Genomic DNA, 7,809 nt, shown 5'->3' on the forward strand with positions numbered 1-7,809 from the left:
CTCCTGCCTCGTGTGTCTGCGTCGGTTCAAGGTTAAGTTTGTTAAAATGGAATTAAAACTGCATGTCCTCGGCTGCGTCTGTAGCCACGTCTCACAGGGGCAGCCAGTCCCTGTGGTCACAGGGAGTCCTGCAGGCAGGCTGCCCAGGAGCTTGTCACAGCCAGGCATCCACGCTGGGGTTGGGAGCTCAGCGGTGACCCCTGCCTGGTGGGCTGAGGGTGAGGTCACGTCCAAGTCCTCACTCACATCTGGGCCAGAATGGGCCGTGTGGCTGACACGGCCGAGCAGGCTGTGGGCCAGAAAAGCAGGCTCAGGTGTGGCCTGAGCCCAGAAGGAGCCTGCAGACTGTGCTGTGAGCCTGGGACTCTGCCCTCGGCCAGGCAGGTCTGAGGATGAGAGAGAGGCGTTGTAGACACACACGGGCTCAGGGTCTGAGTGCCCTTGCTGGGAAACGTGGAGGAGCCCGTCCAAGCTAAACATAAATCCAAGTGAGGAACCTGCAGCAGCACTGAAACCAGAACCCCTGGTTTAAAAGCACGCCCAGCTGCTGGCGGGGTCTGCAAACACCAGGGCACGGTTCCCGACGAGACGCAGAACTTGCGCCTAAACAACAAGAGTGGCCTGACTGCGGCTCCAGTTCAGCTCAGTCCAGTCACTGAGTCGTATCCGACTCTTTGTGACCCCATGAACCGCAGCAGCCAGGCCTGCCTGTCCATCAGATGCCCGGAGTTCACCCAGACTCACATCCATCGAGTCAGTGATGCCATCCAGCCATCTCATCCTCCGTCATCCCCTTCTCCTCCTGCCCCCAATCCCTCCCAGCATCAGAGTCTTTTCCAATGAGTCAACTCTTCACATGAGGTGGCCAAAGTACTGGAGTTTCAGCTTTAGCATCATTCCTTCCAAAGAAATCCCAGGGCTGATCTCCTTTAGAGTGGACTGGTTGGATCTCCTTGCAGTCCAAGGGACTCTCAAGAGTCTTCTCCAACAACACGTTTCAAACGCATCAATTCTTCGGCGCTCAGCTTTCTTCACAGTCCAACTCTCACATCCACACACGACCACTGGAAAAACCATAGCCTTGACTAGACGGACCTTTGTCAGCAAAGTAATGTCTCTGCTTTTGAATATGCTATCTAGGTTGGTCATAACTTTCCTTCCAAGGAGTAAGCGTCTTTTAATTTCATGGCTGCAGTCACCATCTGCAGTGATTTTGGAGCCCAAAAAATAAAGTCTGACACTGTTTCCACTGTTTCCCCATCTATTTCCCATGAAGTGATGGGACCAGATGCCATGATCTTCGTTTTCTGAATGTTGAGCTTTAAGCCAACTTTTTCACTCTCCTCTTTCATCAAGAGACTTTTTAGTTCCTCTTCACTTTCTGCCATAAGGGTGGTGTCATTTGCATATCTGAGGTTATTGATATTTCTCCCGGCAGTCTTGATTCCAGCTTGTGCTTCTTCCAGTCCAGCGTTTCTCATGATGTACTCTGCATATAAGTTAAATAAGCAGGGTGACAATATCCAGCCTTGACGTTCTCCTTTTCCTATTTGGAACCAGTCTGTTATTCCATGTCCAGTTCTAACTGTTGCTTCCTGACCTGTATATAGGTTTCTCAAGAGGCAGGTCAGGTGGTCTGGTATTCCCATCTCTTTCAGAATTTTCCACAGTTTATTGTGATCCATACAGTCAAAGGCTTTGGCATAGTCAATAAAGCAGAAATAGATGTTTTTCTGGAACTCTCTTGCTTTTTCCATGATCCAGCGGATGTTGGCAATTTGATCTCTGGTTCCTCTGCCTTTTCTAAAACCAGCTTGAACATCAGGAAGTTCACGGTTCACATATTGCTGAAGCCTGGCTTGGAGAATTTTGAGCATGACTTTACTAGCGTGTGAGATGAGTGCAATTGTGCGGTAGTTTGAGCATTCTTTGGCATTGCCTTTCTTTGGGATTGGAATGAAAACTGACCTTTTCCAGTCCTGTGGCCACTGCTGAGTTTTCCAAATGTGCTGGCATATTGAGTGCAGCACTTTCACAGCATCATCTTCCAGGATTTGAAATAGCTCAACTGGAATTCCATCACTTCTACTAGCTTTGTTCGTAGTGATGCTTTCTAAGGCCCACTTGACTTCACATTCCAGGATGTCTGGCTCTAGGTGAATGATCACACCATTGTGATTATCTTGGTCGTGAAGATCTTTTTTGTACAGTTCTGTGTATTCTTACCACCTCTTCTTAATACCTTCTGCTTCTGTTAGGTCCATACCATTTCTGTCCTTTATCGAGCCCATCTTTCCATGAAATGAACTGCGGCTTACTGTTTTCTTAAAGCTGGAGGTAAGATGAGGGCACAGAGGCAGAGACTGTGCAGGTTTTCACTTCAGTGTAGAAGGGGAGCGAGAGCCTGCAGGTGAAGTCGGGGAAAATAGAGGCAGCTGCTCACGCCGCGCTCAGCCACGCAGGCGTGTCCGACTCTGACCCCGTGGACTGCAGCCCCAGGCTCTAGTCCTTAGAACTAGTTGCTCAGTCGTGTCCACCTCTTTCTGACCCCGTGGACTGTAGCTGCCAGGTTCCTCTGTCCATGGGATTCTCCAGGCAAGAATACTGGAGTGGGTTGCCATTTCCTTCTCCAGGGGATCTTCCCAACCTAGGGCTCAAACCCAGGTCTCCACATTGGAGGCGAATTCTTTACCATCTGAGCCTCCAGGGAAGCCCATAGAACAGATAAATAATCAAACGTCCAACTCACAAGTAGGAAAAAACAAGCTTCAAGCAAAGAGGACATGAGAGAGGGGCACACACAGGTCCACCTACAGACATGCGCACAGGGTCAGAGCTCGCCCGCCACGGCCCCTCAAAGGGCCACAAATCCTGGCCAGCATCCATTTTTTAATAGAGACTTTCAAAGTTATACAAAAAACAGTAGAAGGGATGGGAAATCTGCGTTAAACCCAGCACAATCCTAAAGAAAATGCTATTTGATTTTTTTCTAAGAACCTCCTTAAACGCTAAGATTTATGTGGAAGAGAAAAGATCCACATTGAACCTCGAAACTTTAAAAAAGTTTAGTCAACTTTGAAAATGAGTCAGGAGACGATTCCCTTCCAGGTTCTAAAAGCTACAACCCCCCCTTAGAAAGTGTAGGGGCCAGCTGGCCGTCCCAACTCCTGGACAAGAGACCTGTGTCCTGGGCGGGGCTGGCAGGGGCCACAGCCTGTGGGGAGATGCCACCCAGAGACTGAATCTCTGCATGACAGCAGAAGGAAGGCTGCTGGGGAGCACGTTCGCCAGCTGCGATGGCAGGAGAGCTACTCCCCCCAGAGCACAGCCAGCGACGCTTACAGAGAGGAGAAGCCCGGGCGGACACTGAGAGCAGATGGGGAGATTCCTGCCAAGCTGAGAGCCTCGGGGGCCCGACGCTGAGCAGCAGGACCCTGCCAGTCAGAGGGAAGAAGCATGGGCCCAGAACAAGCCGGCCGCTCAGAAGTCTGGGCCAGCCCGGGGGGCTGCAGTTAGAGGGGTGCGGTCAGGGCAGGGGGCCAGTTAGCTCGCGAAGTCCCTGCTCCACAAAAAGGGAAGCAATGAGAAGCCCGCACACCACAATGAATGCCCCTTCTCGCTGCAACTGGAGAAAGCCCTGGCAAAGCAGCGAACACCCACCACAGCCAAAAACATAAATCTTGAAAGAATTATTAAACAGTAATCTTAGTAAGACAGTTATATAGTAGGAAGGTGATCGGTGCTTTGGAAGAACGCAGAGCATTTTGGAGAGACTCACTGAGGAGTCATTTAGCAGCAGGGGTGGGGTGACCCTGCAGAGGGGCCAGAACTCAGACCAGCACTAGGGCAGGGGCAAACCTGAGAAGGGGCAACTGGGGGAGGGGAGCAGAGAGAAGCTGTGTGCACAGCAAGCTGAAGGGGGTGGGGAGAAGGCAAAGGAGGCCTGGAGACACCCAGTTCTCAGCTCGGGGCAGGAAGAGCCAGGGGGGCAGGGAAGGTGGGGGTCCCAGGTGGGCCCGAGAGGAGGTAGGGGACATGGGGGCAGAGGGACAGGTGCCTGGACACGCTGGACCCCGGGCCGAGGCGGGGGCTGGGCGGAAGTGCCCTGTGCCGGCAGAGACCAGCAGGCCCGGAGGCTCCCTGGAGGAGGGTCCTTACTTTAGGCAGGGAAAAGGTTTGGAGGAGTCAGAGGAGGGTTCTGGGGGGCAGGGAGAGGCTGTGCAGGTGGAGCCTCTCGTCGGGGCGTGGGAAGGGGTGAACGTCCGTGGCCCACCCCTCAGGCTGCGTGCAGAGCAGTCAGATGTCAGGAAGGCAGTCCTCCCCAGCCAGCACTCACTACAGCAGCCACTCGCCTCAGCAGTTTTGCTCAGATCAGCAATGGGTCCACACCCAGGGATGAGGTGCACTTGTTCCAAGCCAATTTGATGGATCTCTTGACAGACTGTCTCATGGCCAGGAGTGGCCTGAGACTCACGCTGAGCTGATGACACCTGCTTTCCCAAGAAAAAGGGCATGTGCAGCTGCATAATACCTTGAATGTGGATTTGATGGCTGGACCTGCTGCAGCCATCCTGCAACCATGAGGCAAAGACCTGGCCCCGAAACCCACCCCTGAGCCACTGAACCAAGCTAGGTGCCAGCTCCTCCCTACTTCTTATGAGGTGAGGAAGAAGACCTTCTGTGTTAAGCCACAGCAATCGGAGGCTTTTCTTTTCCTCCTTCCCTGAAGGTATTTCTGAATATTATATAAACATGCACTAAAAGTCATGGTCAAATAAAGAAAAAGCTAGGATAGCAGCAGGGGCCCAGCCAGGGTCCGCCTAGCACCTGGGACCCTGTGATACCCCTGTGCTAGTTGCAGCTTGCTGCTTAGTTTTTTTAAACTGCAAAACTAATGCAACTTGAAAAACTTTCAAACCGTAAAACATTGTATAAAGTGAAAATTAAAAATGACACCCAGGAGCGTGCACGCCTTTATGCATGCGTGTCTCCTTCCCAGGCCTCCAAACGTGCAGTTCACCAGCCTCCAGCAGCCTGCCCCTACGGCTCTTCCTGGGCGGACTTGCTGGGGCCCCCAGAGCTGCCGTGCCCCGAGAGTGGGGAGCCTGGGGCCCTGTGGGTTGGCCGCTTCCCAGACGGTCCTTCTCAGCAGCTGCCAGAGCAGAGTGTCCAGTTGCCCAAGACTGGAGCACTCAGCCGCGCCTTCCTCCTACAGGCCCTGCTGGGTCAGGCCGAGGCCAGCCTCTCCGTGGACTCCTCCTGGCCCACCTGCCTCGTACTCCTGTCTTGTGTCCGTTCCAGAGCCAGCAGCCCACTCTGGGACCCCAGACCGTCCTCTGTACAGACACGCTCAGGCCTGCCCCGCCATCCAGGGTTCCCTGGGAGGCGTGTGGGGACTGGGGGCTCCAGCCAGGACAGGGGTCTGAGTCGGGGAATTACATCAGCGTCAGAGGGCACCAGGGGAACAGCAGGGAGGGCCAAGTGTGGTGAGTGCCCGGGGGGCGGTGCAGGGCTGGGGCCCCTTCTCTGTGCTGTAAGTGGGGTGGGACCTCCTTCACAGCCGAGCCCTGAGCCCCGGGATGCACCCAAGGTCACCGCGGGAGGTGGCGGAGCTGGGTTCTCAGCCTGGTCCCGGTCTGCAGCCCCGCCCGCAGCAGGTGTGGATGGCCCCCTGCTGCCCTCCACAGAGGCATCGCCTGCCCCGAGGGCCCAGGCAAACACGGGACGGGGCGGGGTGGGGGGGCGCAGGGGAGCCGGCCTCGCCCGACAGCATGTGCCGAGGGTGTGTGACAGCTGCCAGGGAACGGCCACCTCTGCAGATGAACCCGCGCCCCCTTCTCTGACAAGGGCGGGCCCTATGTGCAGAGCGCAAGGACTCGCCCCGGCCGTGTCCGGGATGCACGGGGCCCTCGCTGCCTGGGCAGAGCCGTAAGGATAGGGTCCCCAGCTCTCTGCCCTCAAGGCTGACCCAGACTCGGCGGCCAGACCAGGCTGCTGCTGGGGGGGTGGCCGTGACCCTGGAGTCCTCTTCCGGAAGCTGCTGTGCCAGGTGGGAACCCATTCTGCGAAGCGGGATCCCCAGGAGGAAGTGGGGAGAGGGCTTGGGGGAGGCTGGCAGCACCCAGCCCGCGAGGGCTCCGCACCCTGGGGCCTGGCACGGCGTCTGTCCCCAGCCAGCGGCTTGCTGTGGCTTCCCACAGGGCACCTAGCCTGAGTACCTGAGCTCTCACCCGCCCGCCGGATGCACCTCAGAGCGGCTCCCTCTGTGGCACCTGCGCAGCTGGGGTATCTGCCAGTTCCTATCCCTGCTGCAAGGGGCGCTGGGGAAGGACCCCCGCCCACCCCAGCCCCTTGCCACAGCGGGGGCTGCCGCCCACCCAGATCTGGGGACTTCCCTCCGGGGTGGGGGCCGGTCCTCAGCCCGCCCGGCTCTGAGACACCTGCAGCCTGGCTGGGGCTCCCGTCCCCGCCCTCGGGGCCCCAGGCGACCTGGGTAGGGTGGGTGGCCCCCCATCGTCTGTGGCCCCTCCCAGCCCCAAGCAGCCCCTGCTCAGGTCTCTCACCCCTCCCAGCCACGGGCCCCCCACGAGGAGAGGGACGCAGGGTCTTCAGGCCAGGCTGTCCTCCCGTCCTGCCCAGGACCCTCAGTAGGAGCCTGTCTGTTAAAAGCCAGTCTGTCCTGCAGGTGAGCAGAAAGAGGAGGCCTTTGCTCTGAGCCCACCCCAGGGCCCCCCAGGCCCTCCCCCCTGCCCAGGCAGGGTGAGGGCAGGGTGAGGCGGGCACTTCCTGCACAGGGGGACAGACAGACAAAAGACAGCTGTGGGCCAGGCTCCCGTGTTCTCCCTCCCTCACCCGGTCTGGAGCCAGGGCCCAATCTGGGGGCTCCCCTCGGAAGCAGGCTCGCTGCTAGCTGTGCAGGGAGGCAGGGGCCAGCCCTCACGGGCCCCTCTCTGCCCGCACCCCCTGACCGCCCGGCCCTGGGGCTGCAGGAGCCACCCACTGCAGGCCACTGCCGGAGCAGAGGAGGGGCCGGCACCGCAAGGTCATCTCCTCCCTCTCCCACGACCCCAGACCTCGCCTGTCCTGGCGCAGGGGAGAGGGGGCGTCCTTCACCCCTGACGGAGGGCAGAAACACTTAGGACAGGGTAGGCGGGGCCCAGCAGGGTCCCCACCAAGGAGGTGGGGGAAGGGACACGAGTGCCCGCAAGTGGACACGTGAGCACCGCAGAGGCGCCCGGCGCCGGCCCTGCTTCCTGGCTCGTGTCCATTTGCCGGTTTGTCCAAACCAGAGGGAGCGGGCACCCCTCACCCCAGAGGAGGGAGCCCGGATCTAGAATCAGGTCAGGGTCGGCTGTGCGTACATTCCGGTTGTAGGGGGGTGAGGGTCAGAGCTCTGCACAGCTGAAGTTGTTGATTACGGTCAAGACCAGTGACAGTGGCGCTTACGGCGGTACAGATGCCTGTTACACGGTGCCAGGGTGGGACCCCCGGTCCCAGCTTGTCTCTGCTTCCGGCTGACCCCCAGAGCCCGGGTCAGCCGCTCTGCGGGCCGCAGCCCCACCTCAGGCTCAGATCCCCGGGGTCAAAGCCAGAGAAGGAAGCACCGGCCAGGGCCTGCAGGGAGCTCCCCCCGCATACACCTCTGAGGGCCCCTTTGCCCGAGCCCATCTCTGGGGCTCCCACCCCTCCCCTCGCAGCCACCGCAGGTGAAGCTGTGGGGAGCTCCGCGGCCCACGGCCTGGAGCTCCGGGACTGCCTTCCGCCCGCCCACAGGCCACATGGGGGCCACCGGCTCGTCCCCAGCCCCCG

The sequence above is a fragment of the Bos taurus genome, chromosome 3 (assembly GCF_002263795.3).
Source record: "Bos taurus isolate L1 Dominette 01449 registration number 42190680 breed Hereford chromosome 3, ARS-UCD2.0, whole genome shotgun sequence".
Lineage (NCBI taxonomy): Eukaryota > Metazoa > Chordata > Mammalia > Artiodactyla > Bovidae > Bos > Bos taurus.